Source organism: Neophocaena asiaeorientalis, unplaced genomic scaffold, assembly GCF_003031525.2.
Source record: "Neophocaena asiaeorientalis asiaeorientalis breed wild unplaced genomic scaffold, Neophocaena_asiaeorientalis_V1.1 scaffold218, whole genome shotgun sequence".
NCBI lineage: Eukaryota > Metazoa > Chordata > Mammalia > Artiodactyla > Phocoenidae > Neophocaena > Neophocaena asiaeorientalis.
Window position 1 is genome coordinate 6,619,209 of NW_020172818.1, and position 24,042 is coordinate 6,643,250.

The window sequence follows — 24,042 nt, forward strand, 5'->3', positions numbered from 1 at the left end:
TCATGAAACACAGCTAAAACAGAAAGTTGAAATAAAATCTGTAGTTTTTAAACAAAATACCAAAAATGTTCAGGTTCCAGTTGAAAGTGATTCATCATACCAAGTCCAGGAAAATCTCAACATGGGAGAGTAAATACAATAAATGCTAACACAGAGATGACAGAGATATTAGAATTTGGGAGATCTTCAGTCATTATTATTTTTTTTTTCAGCTTTACCTTCTTTCCATATTCTGGTAACACGAATGTTAGAACTTTTATTATAGTCATATAGGTCCCTGAGTGTCTGTCTGTCTCTCTCTTTTTTAGTTTATTCTCTCTGTTGTTCAAATTGGGTAATTTTTATTATTCTTTCTTCTAGTTCACTAATTCTTTTATCTATTCCTTCCATTTAGATGACAGAAATTTAAAGCAGCTATCATAAAAGTATTTCAGTGAGCAATTACAAACATGATTGAAACAAATGAAAAAAAAACACAAAAAAACAAAAAAAAACACAAAATAGAGGCTATAAAGAAACCTAAACTTTAGAACTTCAAAATACAGTAACCAAAATAAAAAACTCAATGGTTGGACTAACAGCTGAAAGGAGGGGTCAGAGGAAAGAAGCAGTAAACTGAAAGAAAGAACAATAGAAATTACCCAATCTTAACAACAGAGAGAAAATAAACTAAAGTAAAAATGACCAGAGACTCAGGAACCCATATGACTGTAACAAAGCACCTAATATTTGTGTCACTAGAATACTAGAAGAAGAGGAAAAAGAGGTTGAGACTGAAAAGTGTTTAAAGAAAGAATGGCTTAAAAACTTCCCAATTTTGGCAAAGGACATAAGCCTATAGGTTCAAAGAAGCTGGATGAATTCCAAACAGGATGAACTCAAAAAACCCATGCCAAGACACATTATAGTCATACATCTAAAATTAAAGAAGAAAAATTCTGAAAGCAGTGAGAGAGAAATAAAACCGTACCTATACAGGAAAAACCATTCAAATGACAGCAGATTTCTCATCCAAAATCACAGAGGACAGAAGGAAGTGACATAACATTTTTCAAGTGCTGAAAGAAAAAAACTGTTAAATCAGAATTCCAGATCTTTAAAATTATCCTTCAAAAATAAATATTCAGACTTTCTAAGATGAAGGAAAACTAAGGGAATTTGTCACTAGGGGAATTACCCTAAAAGAATGGTTAAGGGAAGTTCTCTAAACAAAAAGAATCTTGGAAGATTGAGAAAGAAGAAAGAATTAAGCAAAAATATGGTAAATAGAATAGACTTCCCTTTGTCTTTTGAGTTTCTAAATTATGTTTGATGGTTGAAACCCCAAATTATAACATTTTTCTGATATTGTTCTGATGATATGTAGAGGAAATACTTAAGACAATTATATTATGAATGTAGGAGGGTAAACTGACATAAGGAGATGGACATAAAGTTTCTATACTTTATGCTAACTGGTAAAATGTTAACACCAGTAAATTATGATAAATTATGTACATATCACATGGAGCAGCCACTAAAAATCTATACAAAAATATACACTCAAAAACATTGTAGGTAAATCAAAATTGAATTCTAAAAATGGTTCCTGTATCCCACAGGAAGATAGGGAAAGGAAAATAGAGAAACAGAAAACAGATAGAACAAACAGAAGACACAAAATTAAGTGGCAAACTTCAGCCCTAACATATCAATAATTACATTACATGTAAATGGTCTAAATATACCAAATAAAAGATACAGATTGGCAGAGTGGATTAAAAAGCATGCCTCCACTACATGCTGTCTACAAGAAACTCACTTAAAATATGAAGATATTGGTTGGTTGAAAGTAAAAGAATGTAAAAACATAAAACATTCAAACATTTATCAAAAGAAAGTAATAGTGACTATATTAATATCATATAAAATAGACTTCAGAACAAAGAACAATACTAGAGACAGAGACCAATATAACATAATGATAAAATGGCTCAACTACCTTAAGACATAGCTATCCCTTAATATGTATGCACCAAATAGAACAGCAATATATATGAAACAAAACTCATAGAAAAGAGAAACTGATATCCACAATTATATTTGTAGATTTCAACATCTCTCTCTCTCTCTCAACAGTTGGCAGAACAACTAGACAGAAAATCATAGTATATTGAAGAACTCAGTAACACCATCAACCAGCAAGATCTAATCTACATTTATAGAACACTCCCCCCAACAGCAGTAGAATACACATACTTTTAAGCACCCATGAGACATACACCAAGTTAGACCGTATGCTGGACCATAAAACAAACCCAACAAATTTATAAGAATTAAAATTGTCTAGAGTATGTTCTCTGACCACATGGAGTCAAACTAGAAATTATTAACAGAAAAATAACAGGAAAATCTCCAAACATTTGAAAACTAGACAACACACTTTTAAATAACCCATGAGTCAAAGAGGAATTCTCAAGGGAAATTAAAAACAAACAAACAAACAAACATTGAGCTGAATGAGAATGAAAGTAAAGCATATTAACATTTGTGGGATGCAGCTATACTAGTGCTGAGAGCAAAATTTATAGCACCAAATGCTTACATTAGAACACAGAACAAGTTTCAAATTAATAATCTAAGCTTCCACCTCAAAATATTAAAAGAAGGAAAGCAAAATAAACCCAAAGCAATTAGAAGGCAGGAAATAATAAAGATAAGAGCAGAAGTTAGTAACATTGAAAACAAACAAAAAAAATAGAGATAATCAATGAAACAAAGAGCGGGTTTTTAGGAAAGATCAATATAATTGGCAAGCCATTAACAAGACTGACAAAGAAAAATGGAGAGGAGCCACAAATTGCCCAATATAAAGAATGAAACAGAGGATATCATTACAGATCCTGCAGACATTTAAAAGATAAGTGAACAACTCCACACACAAAAATTTGACAACTCAATTTTTTCCTCAAAAAGCACAAACTATCACAGTTCACTCAATAAAGGACAGATAATTTGAATAGCCCAACAGCTCTTAAAGAAATTGAATTTGTAATTTTAAGACTCCAAAAAAGAAATCTCCTGTCCCAGATGACTTCACTGGATTATTCTACAAAGCGTTTGAAAAAGAATTAACACTAATTCTACATAATATCTTCCATAAAATAAAAAGAAGAAAGAAAAGGAGTTAGCACTTCCCAATTCATTTTATGAAGCTATTAACACTATGACATGAAAACCCAAAAGACAATTCAGAAAATGAAAACTATAGATGACTATCCCTCATGAATATAGACACAAAAATCTTTAACAAAATAATAGCAAATAAAGTTCAGCAACATATAAAAATAATTATACTTCATAACCAAATGATATTTATTCCAAAAATGCAAGACCTGTTCAATATTGAAAAATCAATCAGTATAACTCACTATATTAGCAGGTAAAGAAGAAAAATCATATGATCTTATCAATCAATGCAGAAAAAATCATCAGACAAAATTCAGCACCCATTCATGATAAAAAACTCTCAGAAAAATAGGAATTCAAGAGAATCCCCTCAACTTGTTAAAAGGCATCCACAAAATATCTTAGCATTATATTTAATGGTGAATGAGTGAATGATTTCCACTTAAAACTGGGACCAAACATAAATGTTAGGTTTCATCATTTTACTCAATATAATAGTGACATTCTAGCTTATGCAATTAAGGCAAGAAAAGGAAATAAAAGGTATACAGATTAGGAAGGAAAAAATAAAACTGTTGCTATTTGCAGATGATGAGTGTCTGCAGAGAAAATCTCAAGGAATCTACAAAAAAAAAACCCTCCTAGAACTCAAAAGTAAGTTCAGAAAGATGACAGGATACAAGGTAAAGAACAGAAATCAACTGTATTTTTATATACCAGCAATAAACACACAGACATTAAAAAGTATGTATAACCATTTACAATTGCTTAAAAAATGAAATTCTTAGGGGTAAAGTGTAAGTATAACAAATATGTATAGAACTTGCATGCTTACAAGTAGAAAACACTAGTGACAGAAATCAAAGATCTAAATAAATGAAGAGGAATGCCATGTCTATGGATTGGAAGATTCAACATAGTAAAAATGTCAATTCTTCCCAAACTGATATAAAATTTAATAAAATTCCTATCAAAATCTCAGTAATACTTTTTGGAGATGTAGGAAAGATTATTCTAAAATATACATGGAAAGATAAGGGAACTAACACAGTGAAAACGTTTATGAAAAAGGAAGAATGAAGTGTGAGAAATCACTCTACCCAATCTCAAGACTTACATAGCTATAGTAATCAAGACTGCATATTACTGGTGGGGAGATGGACCCATAGATCAATGGATAAGAATAGAGTGTGAATCTATAAATAGACCACACAGAATTGCCCAACTGAGTTTTGACAAAGGTGAAAACCTAAACTTCACACATTATACAAAAATTAGCTCAAAATGGATCATATAGTTAAATGTAAAACATAAAACCACTAATCTTTTAGACAAGAACATAGGCAAGAATCTTTGTGACCCAGGGTTGGGTGAAGAGTTCTTAGATATTACTAAAAATACAATCCATAAAATTTTAAAAAATGGATAAACTGGACTTCATCAAAGTTAGAAACTTTTGCTTTGGGAATGGCATTTTTAAGTGGACAAAATACAGACTGGGAGAAAATATTTGCAAACCACTTGTCTGACAAAGGACTAACATCTAGAATATATAAAGAATTCTCAAAACTCAACATCAAAGAAATGAACAACCTGATTAGAAAATGGGCAAAGGACATGAAGAGACATTTCACCAAAGAGGATCAACAGATGGAAAATAAGCATGTGAAAATTTGTTCAACATCATTAGCCATTGGGGAAATGGAGATTAAATCCACAATGAGATAACACTACACAGCTATCAGAAAGGATCAAATAAAAAATAGTGACAATACGAAATGCTAATAAGAAGAAACTGGATCTGTTCATGTGTTTGTGGCTGGTGGGAATGTAAAATGGTATAGTCACTCTTGAAAACAGTTTGGCAAATTCTTTATAACCTAAAATGCAACTACCATATAATCCAGCAATTACACTCTGGGGCATTTATCTCAGGGAAATGGAAATTTATGTTCGCACAACAGCCTGTACATGAATGTTCAAAGAAACTTTATTTGTTCTGGGAAAAACTGGAAATGACCCAGATGTCCTTCAACGGGTGAATGGGTAAACAAACTGGGGTACATCCGTATATTTATTCAGCATTTGTTTGGTGTCAGGACTCTACTAGGGTGCTTAAATACATTTGTGACTTAAATCTTGGAAGGTAAATATTATTATCATCCTAATTTTGTGGATTAGAAACTTGAGGCTTAGAGAGATTAAATGGCTTTCTCAAGGTCATTCAGAGCAAAGGCATGGAATTTGCAACCAGGGTTTTTGACATTCCAAAGCCCATTTGCTTTCCACTACAGAGACTGTCATTAAAATTAGGTGAGGTACTATATGTGTTTGTAATCTGGAAGGATGTAGCTCATCATGCTGTATCCTGTATAAGGATTGGTTCTGTCAGCAGACCTTCAGCACAAAGCGATTGCCTAAGAGCAGACTTTCCTTTTCTGTAGTAGATATCCATTGCTTTACCTAGGCATCTGCAAAGTCATGTCATAGCATTTGTATAGTCTTCTCTAAGAAAGAGGGTAGGCCTGAACACACTGTCCTCTGTTGACTCATTTCATCATGTGAAAAAACTAAATCTTGTTGACACCTTGATTTTAGCTTCTAATGCTCTGACTAGGTTATAGAATCTAGTCACCCTGTGCCTGGGTGCCTGACATGCAGGGCTTTGAGCTAATAAATGAGTGTTGGTTAAGCCATTAAAATAATGGTAGTTTGTTACACAACAATAAAAATCTAATATACCTTTTATGTGCCGGGCACAGTACTTGGTTCAGGGGATATAGCATGGCTTCTTCACTCATAGAGTTTGTATTCTGGGAAGAGGATAGGGGATGAAGGAGATGCAAAGAAGAAAGACTAATACATAAACACACAGTAAAAGATCAGATGGTCAGTGCTGTGGAGAATATTATAATGTGGTGATGATCGAGAGTGTATAGGGGGTTCCTTCTGATCAGTTGGTCAGGGAAAGTCTCTTTGACATATCTGTATTTGGAAAAGCTTTCATGACAAGAAGATTCCAGCCAAGTTCAGTTCGGAGGAAAAAGCTATCCAGGCAGAGAAGGGACCAAGGCAAAGGGCTTCATGTGAGAAAGAACTTGTGATTGACAGATAGATGGAAGGGCAGAATGGCTGGGACCTAGACGATTAGGGTGCAAGCAGAGGAGATTGGAGAGGTGGCTAGAGGCCAGGTCAGGTAGGATTTTGTGTGTCATGGTAGGCAATTTGAATTTGACTTTAAATGTGTTGGGGGCCATTGGAGGACTTTAAACAAGTTGTCATGATATGATTTACATTTTCAAGATTTTGTACAGTGTAGAGGCAAATAGAAACACTCCAATTAAAATCAGAAATAGAGCAAGACTTTTTTTCATTCAATTAAAATACTTTTCCTAGCTGTTTATGGATAGAATATATTTAAAATTTTAATGCAATCTTTGGTTCAGGGATATTTTCCCTTTTTACTTATTTTGTGGCTATTTATCCTCCCTCCTCTGTATTTATTTTCTTTTTATCTTGAGAAAATTAGGAAAAAATGACAGAAAACAATATCCAAATGTCCAATGAAGAATTCACATTTTCATATACTTACATGTTCACTTCAAGTTCTTATATTTTTTAATAAAAGAAAGATATACTATGTATAAAAGTAAAGTCCATTTTGTCCTTTTTTCCTATCCTATTTTCTTTCTAAGCAGTTAAATGTATTATAGATTTTGTGTATGTTATTTTAGGTTTTTGTTGAATTTTGATTTTTTAAATACACATGTATGTTTTTATTATTTGGTGGATTTTTAATTAAAAACACTATCCTTTATACATTATTTATATGTCATAAAATTTACATAAAGGCTATAATAAATGTAAAAAAATAAGATTTTATAGGCCAATAGGTAAACAGGCAACCAGTTGGGAGTTGATTGTGGACATTCAGATGAGCAAAGATAGTGGCTTGGACAAGGGGGTGATGGTGAAAGTGGAAAGAAGTGGACAGATTTGAGGTATGTTTCAGAGGTAGTGTTGATACGTCTTGCTGACAGCTTAGATGTGAGAGAAGAGGGAAAGAGAATACTCAAGATAATTCCTAGATTTTTTTGACTTGAGCTATTGAGTGGCTGACATTGACTAAAATAGGGAAGATTAGGGTTGGATGATGGATGATGACCAACCAAGTGGTCTATTTTGGCCATATAAAGTTTGAGATACCTGGTAGATGTCAAGTTTGCAGTTGAGTTTATAAGTTTGGAGATAAGAAGGGAGGTGAGGACTGGAGACATAAATGTGGGAATGATCAGCAAAATGAATTATACTTAAAACTTTGAGATTACCTGCAGAGAGCCTGTAGATAGAGAAGAGAAAAGGAATGAGGACCGAACTCTGGTGTACTTCAAAATGTAGAGATCAAAGGGTAGAACTAGCATAGGAGGCTGACCAAGAATAGCCAATACATTAGAAGCAAATAGGACAGTGTGGGGTCCTGGAAGCCAAGAGAAGAGAAAGAAAAGGTCGAGTTGTGAAATCAAGTCAGTGACTTTATGCAGCTCTTTTCCTTTTGATTTCCACCATGACCTTGTGCAGTAGGCAGTGACAGAATCATTATTTTCATTCTGGAAATAAAGAATGGCTTGAGAGATTAAATGACTATTCCCAAATGACCTGGCTAATCAGAGGCCCTTCAGCGTGTGTGGTTCCTGAACCCCTACCATCGAGGAAACCCTGCAGCTGCCCTGTCTTTTTTTGTTGGGTTGTATTATAGTAATGTCCTGGGGCCTATGGTATAGTTAACACTCTGTGCCTCTACAAAAAAATGAATGCTAGGGTTTTATAGGCTTGCGATTAGTTTTTATGGTTTTCCTGCTTCCTCATTTGTTGTGAGGATGTCAACTAGCACTCCTCCCTGCCCTAAATGTCCCTGCCTGGAGCAACCCTGGCTTGCCTTCTCTTATTTTAAATTTGTTGTATTCTTTATGATTTATACCTGAATTCCAATTGTGTGGCAGTTACCTGAATTCTCCATAGATGATGCTAAGTATAGAGTTCCTTAATTCTTACATCATGTTTGGCCGTGTTTAATAATTGTTAACACTGGGTCATATTAAGTGAAACAGAATATTAACCTGGAGTTTTAGTATTCTTGCAAAAGTGTTAGGGCTTGGAGTAAATAATAGTACTGAATTTTCTCTATTCTTGCATAACAAATAAATCTGAACCAAAACCATCTGTCTATTGCTAGTTCTGGAAGAGCACTCTGTTTTAAATTTGGCTTTAATCTTTGGAAAGCCAAAGATCACTAGGATCAAATGGCCTCAAACCCATGATTGAGAATGTTCTGGTATTTTTGGGGGGGGCTCTTCTCTGCTTGGTTTATGGGGCACTCAGATACTGAGAAGCAATAAAGAAAAAAATTAAACAATGAAAATCACATACAGCAAGGCACTAGAAAAAAACACATTTGCAAGATATGGAGGCTGAGTTTACATATACAATTATTTGGTTGACTTGGTAGTATATTGAAATTGAAAATGTTTGTTCTGGGCTTCCCTGGTGGCACAGTGGTTGAGAGTCCGCCTGCCGATGCAGGGGACACGGGTTCGTGCCCTGGTCCGGGAGGATCCCACATGCTGCGGAGCAGCTGGGCCCGTGAGCTGTGAACGCTGACCCTGCGGTCCAGAGCCTGTGCTCCGCAATGGGAGAGGCCACAACAGTGAGAGGCCCGCATACTGCAAAAAAAAAAAAAGAAAAAAGAAAAAAAATTTGTTCTAAGCGTAAACCTAAGCCAAAATTTATAAGTAAACGAAATGGACTGAGTTTGTTTTTAATGAAAAATTTTAAGGTACTAGTTTGAATGTTTAGTTCACAATAATTAATTCTTTGCAAAATAAAATGTGTCATCTTTTTACTTAAACATGTCCTTGATTTTTTGCCAGATGTAGAAGGCTGCCAAATTATAATATTAAAGGAAAAAGATACCTTAAAATTGTTAAGTATTTAGAGGCTACTTAATTCTTTTATGGGGAAATATTTATTCCATTATGAGGAGAGCAAGAGAGCAAGGAGAGAGACATTTCTGGAGTCTTATTATGTAGTGGGCACCATATGACATGTTTCTATATGCATTACTTTGTTTTTTTATTTAGGTGTATTATGTCATTTCTTTCTTCAGATGAAGGAACAGAGAGAGGTTAATCGACTGTCCCCAAATCACACAGCTAGTTAATGTTGGAGCTGATATTCAGACAAGACAGTCTGTGTGAGTCTGTCAGACACAAGGCCAGAACTCGGGGAGAAGGAAGGCCTCATTCCTGGTGCCTAAAGCACACTGCATTCTCCCAACACAGGGTTGGCCTTTATCACCACAACGATGGCAATGTCATCTTTATTGTCCTTGCAAAGGACAAAAGACTTGATTTTATCAAATGCCTGCTTAGAAGAAACATATGCTCAGAGAGGGGCAGTCATCTGAAGGATCTGAAGATCACTGTATTAGTTGGCTAGGGCTCTGGTAACAAAGTACTATAAATGGAGTGGCTTAAACAACAGAAATTTATTGTCTCACAGTTCTGGAGGACAGAAGTCTGAGATCAAGGCATCTGCAGGGTTGGTTCCTTCTGGGGGCTGTGGGGGAAGAATCTATCCCAGGCCTCTCTCCTTGGCTCTGGCTTTATATTGTCTCCTGTATATACTTGTCTCTATGTTCAACTTGTCCTTTTTATAAGGACACCCAGCATATTGGACTAGGGCCCACTCCAATGACATAAATTTAGTTTGATTAACTCTGTAAAGACTCCAATTATGGTCACAGTCTGAGGTACTGGGGGTTAGGACTTCAACATATGAACGGGGAGCACATAACAACCCATAACAATCAGACATCTTTAGTTCATTAACTTATTAATTTATTGGTCCCTTATACCAGATCAGACACTGTGCCAGGAATTAAAGCGTTGAGGCAGTCAGTTCCTTACTCTCTATCAGAGAAGACAGATAATAAACAAGTACCTGCAATAAGACGTGGAGAGTGACGTGCTTAGAGAATTACAAGGAGCTATAAGAGATGACTGGGAGTTGATCAGAGGAAGAAATTCAGGGTAATGTGTTTTCAAACCTCTCAGCTGAACAGACCCCAAGGATAGAATAGTGTGATATCACCCCTCTGGGGGTTTGAATATAAACCCAAGGCTGTCCACACAAGTGGGGCATTCCTTTCATTGAGGTTTCATGCTCTTTCTTTCAAAGAGTGTATACATCTTATATTCTATTCTGTATATATTCGTATTGGTTTAAATATGTAATTAATGTTTTAAATCCTTGACCACCAAGATAACTACAAGGCCAAAATGGCTTCCTACCCATCTCCAGGAAGAGATACCATTTCACCTCCTGCTGTGTTCCCCAGGATACTCATTTTACCCCAGTTTGAGAAACATGGCTTTGATCAGTCTAGATTTTATTCCTGGATTAATCCAAGGCATTTGACAGTTGCCTTGGTTTGGAATAAGTATCTCAGAGTAGCCTAAATTAAAGTTGTGTTGCTGTTGCTAGATGTTTTAAAACTTGCTGTTATGTATACTGTGGGGATGTTACTGATAGTTCCATTTAGTGATATCATTTAGTGATCCTTTTATGAAGACCCAGGAGAAAAAAATATTTTCTCTGAGGATTCTGGGCCAGAAATAGCTTAGCTCTTCCTAAGTATACTGTGACTCTTTTAACTGATCATTCTTCCTTCTATGCTTTGGCTGCTAGGAAGCTCAAAACTAAATTACCATTTCATCTTTAGTATCTAGGGATTTACTATAGAAGTCTATTTAGTAAATTTCCCATTTTGCCTTTATTATCTCTTCACCTTTATTTTTTAATTTCAAATCTTATAATAATATTACATATTGTTATATAGTTATATGATTATATATATTATAAAATAATATTATAATACTATTATATTATATCACAGTGTCTATCATTTTTAAAATGCATTCTAAGTTCAGTGGACATTGCTATTTATATATCCCATATCCAGTCTCTTCACCCTTTGTAAACCATCCCAGTGTTCATTCACTGATGCCACTTCTTACCATCACAGCCCATGGTTTCAGGGAGTCTGCCTCCATCCTCAGTTCAGGAGGTGGATGTGAGCAGCGTAGGGATAATTCCTCCAATGCTGGCACAGTTGTTCAGGAATCCAGGCCTAAGACAGTCAGCATCTGGCAGATCCCTGGACTCAAGGGTTGACTCATAAATGGGCATGTGACCCAGATTAGCCCATAGAGACAAGAGGGGAAGTTTCTTGGGTTTCTGAGTTAGATATTTCCTATCTCCAAATAGGAAACCACTGGAAGTTGGAGGGAAGTAAATATACCAAGAAAATGGTGATCACAAAACTGCAGAGGAACTGAGCTAGCTTCTCTGTGTTAATAAATCCTGAAGTCTAACTGGTCTCTAGGATTCTCCTTAGTAGAACCAAGTACATCCCCTTATTATTTAAGCCAGTCTGAATTTTTGTTGTTTTATTTTTTTTGTTGGTGTTGTTAGTGTCCTTTAAACCACCTCAAATCCCTTTGGGAGCAAGATAGAACAGAAATAAATAAAACCAGACTAAAACTAAAATTACAACAGGTGTAATTCATGATTGTCTCTTGGTCTACTTCTCCAGCCTTATCTCTTGCTCTGTGTACTTCTTCTACCAGCTCCTTTCCAACTCCAGAATGACGGGCTAGTCTCTGGATACATCAAGCCTCCTTGACTGTGTGCCTGCTATTCCATATCACCACAATGTCTTGTTTCCGTCCATTAGCAAGTGTCAATCCAAACATCACTCCTTAAGGAAGACAGACCTGAGTTTGCTTTTTTTTTTAATGCTTCTTTGGCACCTTTGTACGTCATGTCTCCATTACTGCAGCCATGGCATAGCTTTGTAGCTGCTTATGTGCCTCTTCTAGTCAGTAGATTCCTTGAGGGCAGGCACCAGGCCTCTTCACCTTGGCATCATTACTGCCTGGTACAGTGCCTGACAAATAGCATGTGCTCAATCCATTTGTGTATAGTTTGTTTTCTTTCAAAGTAAGCAACTGGAAATTGAGAAACAAAGATCCATTGGGTTCATTAGTAACAGAAGAGTTTTAATCCCAGAGAATGATCTATCTTGTGCTGTACTATGGAAAAAGCTTAGAAAATCCAGGCTGGATTCTATAATTCAGAGTAATAAAATTGGGAGTATTCTTAGTTTAACCTTCTCATTTTTCTAATAAGGAAGCCGAGACCCAAAATGATGAGATGACTTGCCCAAGGCTGCATAGCTTATTAGACTCAGGGCCAGGAAGAGAATTCAGGTCTCCTTCCCAAACTGCTGCTATCCAGCTACTCTTCTGCCTTGCTGTGTGCTCTCAACCCCTTGTGTCACCATGACTTCAGTAACCTAAACCTCGCTGAGTCCTTGTTTTTCCATTGCAAGAACGGAACTGTTCTCATGGATATTTGGCTAGAACCAAATGATATAAAGTGTGAAAACACTTTGAGAACTATAAATGCGCCTTCAAAATATGAGGTTTCATTATAGGATGCTTCTCAACCCTGGGTACCATGCAGAAAAAGTCACTCATTCCCTTTGGTGACAGGAAACATTGTATAATCCTGCAATTTGGCAAGCCTACAAAGAATAAAATTCAAGACATTACAGAGAGCATCTTTTTTCCATTTGTTTTAACAAGCGTTGTTTCATTTTAATAATCTGTGACAAAATGTCTGGCTAATAAGAAAAGTATGGTAAATTCATGAGGTAAAAAGAAATACAGTCAGCATTGTAGAACTCTCCTGAAACACTTTGCTATCAACCCTTTTGTAAAGTGGGAAATCAGTACTGGTAGGTGGGCTCATGTGGGATTTGCCAGCCTTGGAGATTTGTGAGAAGAGTTGGAGTCAAAGTGGGTTGTTTATTTCAGTGCTGCTCAATGTGCCTGGTTTATGCATAAGAAACAAAAAAAAAATCTGGATATGAAATATCTGGGGGCTTGTCAGGCCATGAGCATGAAATGAAAAGCATGCCAAACCAGCTATTTTCTGTCCTTCCTATCACCTCACGCTTGCTCTTAACAATGCTTATGTAGATCATTTAAGCAGTTTGCAGTTCTTATCAAAAACTACTGTGTGAGAGATACTGTGCTAGGTGCTGGGAATATAGAGGAGAATTAAACCAGGTAATGAGTTGTATTAAGTATAAGGCCCTATAAGAGAACATATGGGGCACCTCATTATTCCCAGGGATTGTCTGACATATCAGAATGCTCCTCTAGCCAGTTTTTAAGCCTGACAGTCAATCTCCTTGGTAGTTTAATACCAGCTTCCCACTTCTGAACTTTCAAGGTGTCTTCTTTGTCCCTCTCGTATCACATTTAATAATAATAATAGCTACCGCTTAATGCATGCCTATGTGAGAGATTCCTAAGTAGCATTTTATACAAATACTCATGTACAGTTTAATCCTTCAGAATAACTCTAGTTTTTCTCAGGAAACAGAATCCAGTATAAGGCTTTCATAACACCATCACTGACTCTCCATACAATTTTCTTTTCTGCTTATCTAAATTATTTTTGCCAGTCTCTTCAGTCAGATTTTCTCTATTAATGTGTATTTGTGTAGTTAGATGATGATGTTGATGATGATGATAGTCTATGTTTATCTGGTTCTTACTCTTTTGCTAGATATGGTGCTAAACTCTTCACAAATCATCGTCTTATTTAATTGGCTCAATAAAAGTATGAGGTAGGTCTGGTTATTCTCCATATTTTACAGATGAGGAAATGGAAATCCAGAGAGGTTAAATTTTCCTGATAGATACACAGCTACTGAGTAAGGGACCTGGGATGAAGTCTGTATCTTTCCAGATCTTGAGCTTGAAAATTGAGTGCTGTGCTATCGTATCCATACTATCTTATCCATAGATAGTTTATTTTATATGTCTGCTAGAAGCCCATCATGTAGAATTCTGCCTGGACTGCCCTATCTATTCTCTCCACTTGGCTAACGCCACTGTTCCTTTGAAATTGACATTAGGCTTCCAGTTAATCATAGAGATGGTTCACACAGGCTTTTCTCTTCTCCCTCCCCATGCTCTTGATATAGTGGCAGAAGCGTAAATATACTGGTGTTCAAGGACAAAAAGGATAGAAGGAAGGGCAATCATGAATAGAATGGTTCAACCACTTTTCTGAAGATAGGAAACAGATGCAAGCGTGGCAAACAACTTAGCAAAGTGGAGAAAGTTCCCACTTAAATGCCTTCAGGTGACTTGCCCATGGAGCCTCTGAGAGGCTCTGTGAGAAGAGCACCAGGAACAGTGGAAGGAAGAGGGGGCACAGGCTAAAAACTGGGGGACTGGCAGACACCTGGATCCCTCCTTAACCCTTCATAGCCAGAAGGTGGTTCCTTTGTTGTCTTTGGAAAATTAAACTGGTGGGACTCTGTTCTCCTGGACACCAAGGTCTGGGAAAGAGCAAGGTGGTATGGAATGGGGCTAGAACAGAGGATTAAGAAAACTCTATATAACAAACTGTGAGACCATCAGCACCCTTCCTGATTACTTAGAAGGCCAGAATCCAAGCATATATCCCTTTCCTGAAGCTCTCTAGCAGCAGATTGGAAGGTCATTTTGTGGAGAAATGAAGTAGCTCCAAAGAAAAGCTTTCCAGAGACAGACAAATGGAGCTTTCCATCCACTAGGATGGCGTGCCCTTTAATTACCCCAAGTAAAACCCAGCAATTAAGTTTCTGTCCATGCTCACAGTGCTTCAGATAAACATTTGGTGCTTTACTCTTAAAATAAAGAAAAAAAAAGGGCAAGCTAGGATAACTATTTGAGGATGGCCTTCCACATGAAAGTGATGAAAATGCACCCCCCCAAACAACCAAACAATGAAATAAACAAACCAACAGAAAACAACAATGAAAAGGAACTCAGTGAAACAGACAATGCTGGAAGCAGGGGAAAACTTAAAAAAATCTACAATTTATATCTTCAGAAAAATAATTTGTTATATCTATAAAATATCAATAGGATGCTTGGGAAAAGGAAACAGAACAACAAAGAGCTCTTGGGGGAAAAGGATGTTTTTTATTTCACAACCCCCCCAAAACTAAAAAGTTCATAAAAATGTTGAAAAGTAACTGTTTCCCAACAAAAGGAAAAATGATGGACAAGAAGGAAGAAAATACAGGAAAATTAAAAGCTCAACCCAGGGACTCCCACATTTATACACTGGAGACTCAGAAGAGAAGACAGAGAAAATGGAAAGGATTAAATTATCAAAGGACTAATGTAGGGATGTCTCCCCTAACTGAAGTGTGTGAACTTCTATATTGAGAAGCTCCTCATTGCTCAGCACCCTGTATGCAAAAGACCCTACACCAAAGCACATTAGTGTGAAATTTTAGAACACTTGGAATAAAGGCAAGAGAGAAAGACAGAGACAGAGATAGACAGAGACAAGATTCAGAATTCAAAATGGCTGCAAATTTAACCATAGTGACACTGGATAATAGAACAGAAGAGCAATATTTTCAAATTTGGAGAGACAATTATAGTCACCTAGTATTCTATACACAGCCAAATTATCAATTGAGGATGTAAAGTATTATGTAAACATTTTCTGACATGAAAGGCTCAAACATTTTATCTACTACACATCTTTTCTTAGGAAGCTACTATAGGATGTGCTTTATAAAATGAGGAATCACTTTATAAAGAAATGGAAGTCAAGAAAGAGGAAGGCATGGGTTTAAAAAACCAGGGCATTTAGTGCCTGGAATTGAGGAGGGTAGAGGAAATAAGGCCCAGTGTACAAGCCTTATAGCAGACTTGGAGACAAATAGGTCCAGATAGGAACAGAGGACTGAGGTCAGTGAGAAAAAGGATGAAGGTTAGATGGGTGGAAGAGGAGAAGGCAGGAGACAGAAATAAAGCATTTGAAACTGTGGTTGAGCATTCGTGAAAATTACTGATAGATTTTGAAAAATTTGTTGGGATAGTTGGGAAAAAAGTAGCAATAAGTACATTAAAAAAAGAACAAATGAAAAAGAATCAACAACCCTAAGAAAAACAGTAAGTTCTATTACAAAGGGTATGAAATGTCAGTACATTACTTGGTTTAGTAATAAACAATATTTATATAGTCATAATGATGCAAATATTGATTATTGACTAACTCAATATCAGATATACAATTAAGAAGTTGAAGATGGTGTAAGAAAGCTGAATGCTTAACTTTTATAACAGGAAGTCAGTATACAAGGTCTTAAATTTATAAGGCAATATATAGCAGTTTGAGCATCTATTTTAGAGAGAGGGAGATAATTACCAGGGAAAGTAGGTAAAACAGTTGAAAGAGATAGGCTCTAGGCAGTAGGACTGGGGATTTGGTGGTGAGTGGGGCAGTAGATTACCATTTTTCAGTGTAAACAATTTTATTTGATTTTTAAAAATCAGTGTTTATTATTTAGATAAAATAAGACAACCTTAGCAATTATTCTTTCTGTGTAGGTTTCCTTGATGCCTCCCATATAGTCTAAATTAGTTGTCTTCCCCTCTTCTCCCACCCCAAATCTTGTCCTCAGGTAGGTTATACGATTTATTACACCAGTTTCATTGATTTTTAATGGTCCAGTTTTGCCTTTTACACTCTTTGAACGTAGGGACTATGTAAGAAGTTTCCAAAAATCTCTTGGTTCACTTTGCCCTCATTGTCTCAGTAGTTTCTTTATGGAATCTCTACTCTGAAAGAAACACCTAGCAGGTCTGTTTGTTGAGTAATTAGGTCCAAATAACTTAAGATCATCCTTTATAAATATAAGTGCTTTGGGAAGGAGCACTAATAGCTTACAGTGTATATTTTTTTCATTTTGGAGAGGCCCCAGCTTGTGTCCCTCAAAGTAGTAGGGGGAGCTACCTTCCCCGCAACAGGGATTGCTTAAGCAGTTAACCACAACAATAACGGAAATCAAAAATTAAAAAAGAAAAAGACTAACCTAGAATTCTGCCCCTTGAAGAATCACTTGTTTTTCTTTTCCTATCTAGTAGTTGTCCATATGCAGACATGAGATTTTTACAATCAGTGAAGATGTAATGTCATGTTAAGACTTTATTACACATAGTTTTCCTCACTGGTACATCGTTTTCATAATGGTTATCCTAAACAGCTGTATATTTCAGCACGTTGTATTTATTGAACCATATCCCAATGAATGGATATATTGATTGAATCTTTCTTACTCTGCAATTAACATCTTTCTACACATATCTCCATTACTCTTTTTGATTATTTACAGAAAATAAGTTCCTGGTAGGGGCTAAAATGGGCATAAATCTCTAGAATTTTTATATCTTAAAACTGGAAGAGAAGTTGCAATATCAGATCTCAAATTGAAGGCAGGGATGTCTTTTAAAGCAGCATGCCTCCTCCTGACTTCTTCCAATAAACCTTACTTCCTCACATGAAGGTTCATCCAATTTGCTTAGAAAACAGAAACTTAAGTCCTGGCTTTTTTGAGCCAAAAGCAGCATCATTTACTGTACTGGTTGGTCCTCGTTCTGCTCTCAGGAGCCGCACAAAACCAGTGTGTTCTCTCCTTCCACGTGGCAGCCCTTCAAATGTTTGAAGATGATGATTATGGACAAGTGACCTTTGCGCAGTCTTTCAACTAAAATATTCCCCATCCATAACTGTGAATCCTCCTATTCATTCACCTTTGCCATTTTCTGCCCCAATTACCCAAACCTTCTTCTCTCCCTGCCAATAACCCACAGTTGTCCCAGCATCCTTGATGGGCTGCCTTTCCAGGTCTACGCCACTGCAGTCTGTTAATTCAAAGATGCCATCATTTGTAAGATGGGCCGTCATTTTTATGTATCACTAAGAAACAAACAAAGACGTCTGCCAATTAAACTCTGACATGACATCAATTATAAGGCACACTTCATTTTCAGAGCTGTTAAAATGTGAAAATAATGCATGTCTTAGAATCAGTGAAATACAGCAAGGCAGTTGTTTTTTTCTAGGTCAGCTTCAGACTGTAAATATGTGCCATGCAGTGTGGGCCCCTGGACTTGGAAATAGTATTCCCTGGGTGGTTGACTTTCCCTGACAATGGTAGCTGTTGCTGCCCAGGGCTGTCGCAGACCTGGGGGAGGTTTTGTAATCATGTGTCATATGGTTTGGTACTCTTTTGTGTGTGCTTGTGTGTGTGTGTGTGTATGTGTGTGCATTGCAAAGGCATGTTTAATTTAATTTAATGATTAAATATTTGTATATATTGTGAAATGATCACCACAGTACAGCATGTAGACAAATTCATAAACACAAAATCCACAAATAAGGAGGATTGCCTGTATTTCTAATAAAATCTTATTTCACCCTTCTTCCTCCTCTCCCTCCCTATCTAACTACCTACTTGTCCTTATATCTTTCTATCCATTGAGAGATGTCTAGAATTGTACTCAGCAAGAATTTGACAATCACCATTATTGAATGGTGGAATTTAAAATTTTTGTTTGAAAACAAAAATATCATAGAACACATTTTTACAAATATAATGATGTCATTATTAAAATTGATATTAAAATATAATATTAAATATAAAAATAATAGTAAGAATTTTTGTTTATTTACTGCAATGGTATTTGTGCTTTTTTTTCACACTGCAATTCAATATTTCATGAGGATGTGAGGAATTAAGCAATAATATACTGTTGGTTTTAGTGTAAACTAGCACAGTTTTTTTTGAAGAAATTTCTCAAAATGCATTAAAAGCTTCAATGGTTTTATCCCCTTTTATCCAGTAATTTCATTTGGAAATTTCACCCATGGAAATAATCACAAAAATGTATTAACAATATTATTATAGTTGTACACATGGAAGTCAACCCAATAGAGCATCAATAGGAGTTCAGAAGAAAGAAATGCTTTAAGAATTTGTATGACATTCTTAACATAAAGTATTTTACCATTGTATGGTAAAATACCATACAATGCAGATATGTACATTAAAAAGTCTTCAAAAATATACAACCAAAATGTTAGCAGTGGTTATCTCTGGGAGGCAGAATTCTAGGTAACTTTCATTTAAAAAATATTTTTATGGACAGTCCACAATTTCTATAGTAAGTATATATTTATAATGAGAAAAAGGGTAATAAATATTATTTTTAAATAATACTTGGCCTCTCAAGAAAACATAATGATCAATAGCATAATTTATATAAATGCAGATGCCTGCTTTTTTGGTCATTTTTTTGAGGACGTTATACTTGCTTGGCATACTCCTAAACATTGTATCATTTAAAGTGATTTGCATTGTAACCTTGTGAGGCAGGTTAATTATCTTCAATTTATAGATGACAGTACCTAGATTCAGAGAGATTACATACATAACCTAAGAGCCCCCAATTAATTGGGGACAGAGTCAGGATTTAAACAGAAACTTTTGACATCCACCTACAAAAGCCAATGTCAGAGTTGTGAGGCCATTGTCCTGCAGTGACCAGCAGAGCAATCTGCTATTTTATTGCAAAAAAAGACATTTTCTATAGTGTATCTCATTTAAACCTCACAACAACCCAATGATTAAATGATAATACTACTAAAGATGGTCCTTTATGTTATTATCAGTAATTTTTTCAATCAGGAATATATGATGTTCAATATAGCATTCATTCATTGAACCAACATATTCCAGGTGCCTATAACATACCAAGCACTGTTGTAGGCACTGGTGATAACAGCAATTAACAAAGTCCCTGCCATCATGGAGCTTTCATTCTTTTTTGGAGAGACAGATAATAAAAATATTAACATATGACATAGAAAGTGGTGATAAGTATTGCTAGTAAAAGAGAAAGTGGGAAAGGGCCTCCCCCATTTTATGATCCTTTGGGGTTTTGAGCAGAGTGGGTTACCTTGTCCTGAGGTGGAGAAGCTGGGAGTGGAGTGTGTATGGAAATCAAGAACTTAAATTTGAGATGCCTGTTAGACACCTAATGGAGTTGTCAAGCTAGCAGTCACATAAGTCTGAAGTTTAGGTGAGAGGTCAGGTATGGAGGTATAAATTTGGGAGGTGTTGGCTTATAGATGGTACTTAAAGTCCTAAAATTATATGCAATTATCTAGGGAGACACGCCCTGGAGCAGACCAACATTTAAAGGAAGAGAGGAAGATTGGGAGGCACTAAAGGAGACTGAAAAGAAAAGTAGAAAAAAAACAGGGGAACGTGGTGTTACAAATCATTTATTGTAGAACCTGGATTAAAATGCAGTTCTTCTGACTCGTAGTGTTGTGCCATTCCCCAGTTATTGAAGATTTTTATGATGATTTTTTTCTTTTTATGCTTATTTTTTGTCCCCAAAAGTGTTATTATTTAAATAATTGAAGCAGTAGATTTGCCAGATGGTAATTGCTAAAATGACTTCCTTTACTCTTTAAGTCTTTTGGGCACCATTCCAGTTTTCTATAGCCGTCAAACATATGTGTAAATAGTTCAGTGAGTCCGTTATCTAACTCCCTGAACAGCAAAGCATGATATTATCCAAAAGCCAATTCTCGCTCCCATAAAATGGAGCAGTGAACCATTTAGCTTAAAGGACTTTCACGGGAGGGTCTGTATTCTTACATGGTCGTTCAAAATTCATGCTTTGTTATTTATTTTTATTTTTACATTTTACCTATATAAAAGTATAACCTTTATATGATAAATTGAACTAATTTTAAGCTCAATGAATTTCTACACCTGTGTATGTCTATCTGTCCACCATACAGATCAAAACTTAGAAACTTTCTAGCACCCAGAAACCTGCTTCATGGCCTTCCTCAGTCAATACCCACTCCTCTCTTTCGCCATCACTATTCTGTGTTCCGTTATCATTGGTGAGTTTTGCCTGTCCTTGAACACAATAGAAATGAAATTGTACAGTATTTTCTTTGTGCCTGACTTCATTTATGTATCATAGTGTCTGTGAAAGGCATCCATGTTATTGCATGTAGTAATTCATTCTTTCTAAAATTTCACTGTAGTGTTTTGTTTTGTGAATATACTCCAATTGATTTATCCATTCTACTGATGATGGACATTTGAGTTGTTTCCAGTGTCTGGGTATTATGAACAAAACAACTATGGTAGACACACATTTGTTTCTCTTGACTATTTCTCTGGAAGTGAATTGGTGGGTTAAAGTGTGTGTGTATATATAAAAAAAAAAAACAAGGGATATTTTTTATTGCTTTTAAAATTAGTAAATATTTCAGTATATTTAGTACAGAAGATCCACCATATTCTGTTCTCACTTTCATACATGACAGGTGGGAGGATAAGTTGGTATGTCCATTTTGGAAATCATTTGGTCAGTATTAATAATAATGGCCTTTAAAATTTTTATACCACTTGGCCCAGGAGATTTTTTTTCTTTTTCTGTTTTGGAGCCTACCCTAAGGGTATTTTATTATTGTAAATATTATTTAAGGTTTATATTTAATATAAATATATCAAACGTTAAATATGATAATAAATATTATTAAAAGTTTATGAACCAAGATATTTACTGGAGAACTATTTGTAGTGAAATAAAAGAAAAAACAGTGGAAATGACTTATGCCAAACAATAGGGAATACTTGAAGTAAAGCAGGCAACAACCTTTGAATGCAATATATGTTTTGTCTATGAAGAATTTATAATGGCATAGAAATATGATTTTCTAGAATGCTAAATTTAAAAGCAGAAAATGTATTTAGAGTTTGAATATAACTTTGGGAAAATATATATAACACAAAGAGAAAAAAGCCCCAAGAGGAAATATTAACAAAATGTTAATGCTGAACAACTGAGTGGTAGGTTACTGGGTGATTTTTTTCCTTTTCTCTATTTTGCAAAGTTTTTAAAATGGTTAGTGTTGGTTTTGAACATTTTGAAATTTTGAAATTTAAGTCTTCACTTGCATTGTCAGTGGCAGGATGGGATGCTGGTTGAGCGTATGATTCTAGAAGTCATATTTCCTGGGTTCAAATCCTAGAGTTCTGGTTTCATTGCTTGCTAGCTGTGTTTCTTTGGTCAAGTCTCAGGTCCATTTAATTCACCAAGTATTTACTGAGTGTCTAGTATGTGCCAGGCATGGTTCAGCAAACAAACGGGTAAAATTCCCTGTGCTCATGGAGCTTCCAATCCGGTGTGTGCCACCTGCGAAACAGGAAGCAGCAGAGTGTCCAATGGACAGGGTGGCGACGAGCCAACGCTGGGGAAGTGTCTGAAACACGTGAGCCCTCAAGAAGTGCTAATGATAACTAGTACTTTTATCTAATAATACCTTATATTTTTATATAAAAATGTCCACTGTAGTTATAGAGTTCTGCAATTCCCAATTTCACTATCAGTTAAAAAAAAAAACTTTCTGAAAGAATGCATTTGACATGGTGTATAATTGACTACTTTTGCTGGTCATTTGACAGAAATACTGATTACCCACCTAATCAGTACGTTTTTATTCTATACTTACCACAGATCAATGGACCTGCCTGTGACCAAGAGGAGCCCAGTTTTCCAAGTGCTTCCTAAGGATTTCTGCTTCCTCATACTCTTCTCAGTGACAAAATTATTTCTTATTATCTTTTGTAGCAGTCTAATATTTTTACCATTTTCAACCAGTGATGCAATTATTAGTTTAGTGCTTTCAAAACCATTAGCGTTTTAGTTTTCTAAGGATGCCATAATAAAGTACCAAAAACTGGGTGGCTTAAAACAACAGAAAGTTTAGAGGCTAGAAGTCTGGAATCAAGATATCAGCAGGACCACACTCCCTCCAAAGCCTCTAGGGGAGTGTATTTCGTTGCTTCTTCCAGCTTCTGGCGGCTTCTGGGAGGTGGCAGCATAACTCCAATCTCTGCCTCCGTATTTTCTCATAGCCCTTTCCCTGTGTATCTCTCTGTACCCTCCCTCCTTTCATAAAGGTATCAGTTATTGGATTTAGGGCCCACCCTAAATCAGGATGATTTAATCTCAGGATCTTTAACTAATTACATTTTCAAAAACCATATTTCCAAATAAGAACGCATTGTGAGATTCTAGGTGAACATGAATTCTGGGGTGAGGGGGCACACTATTCAACCCATGACAAATAGCAATAATAATATCAACAATATCACTCGTGATTTTTAAGTTCTTAATATTGATGATAAATAGAATAATGGTTTCTTTAAATGTATGCTGTTCATTGCCTTCTTATAAAAGGTGGATGGGGCCCAGATTTTTCTAGTGTGATTTTGAGGAGCATGAGCCAGAAAATGTTAAGAAACAGTGTAACCTAAGGTGCTTAAGGCTCTGATTTTGTGAAGCTTTGGGAAGACTCATATATCTCCACTAGAACTGAGATATGCAAATGTTAAGGGTTGTGTCTAAGGCAAACTTACTGGAAAAACAGGAAATAAATGAGGTGCCCAAACATTTGGACAGAGATTTTGTTCTTCTTTGCCATTTCTCTTGATGTTGTAGAAATTCTGATAATCTGTTATTTACACTAAGTCGTTCATATGCCAGTCTAGTTGAATGTTGTTCCTTGTGACTGTACTATTGGTAATGGGAATTGTTTCCCCAGTAATTGAAACCTTTGAATTCCGATACCTCAGTTGAGGCAAATTCCAAAAGCACGGGCTTCCCTGGTGGCGCAGTGATTGAGAGTCCGCCTGCCGATGCAGGGGACAAGGGTTCGTGCCCCGGTCTGGGAAGATCCCACATGCCGCGGAGCGGCTGGGCCTGTGAGCCATGGCCGCTGAGCCTGCACGTCCGGAGCCTGTGCTCCGCAACGGTAGAGGCCACAACAGTGAGAGGCCCGCGTACCGCAAAAAAA

The 24,042-nt window shown here is 36.1% G+C and overlaps 1 long non-coding RNA gene across 1 annotated transcript in view; it reads left to right on the forward strand.

The window, feature by feature from the left end:
• LOC112397563 (uncharacterized) overlaps nt 1-23,616 on the forward strand; it is a 48,836-nt gene extending 25,220 nt beyond the window's left edge. The window contains exon 4 of the long non-coding RNA XR_003002819.1: nt 22,701-23,616. This is a non-coding gene — a long non-coding RNA (uncharacterized LOC112397563). The remainder of the gene's footprint in view (nt 1-22,700) is intronic.
• Nucleotides 23,617-24,042: the final 426 nt, after the last annotated feature.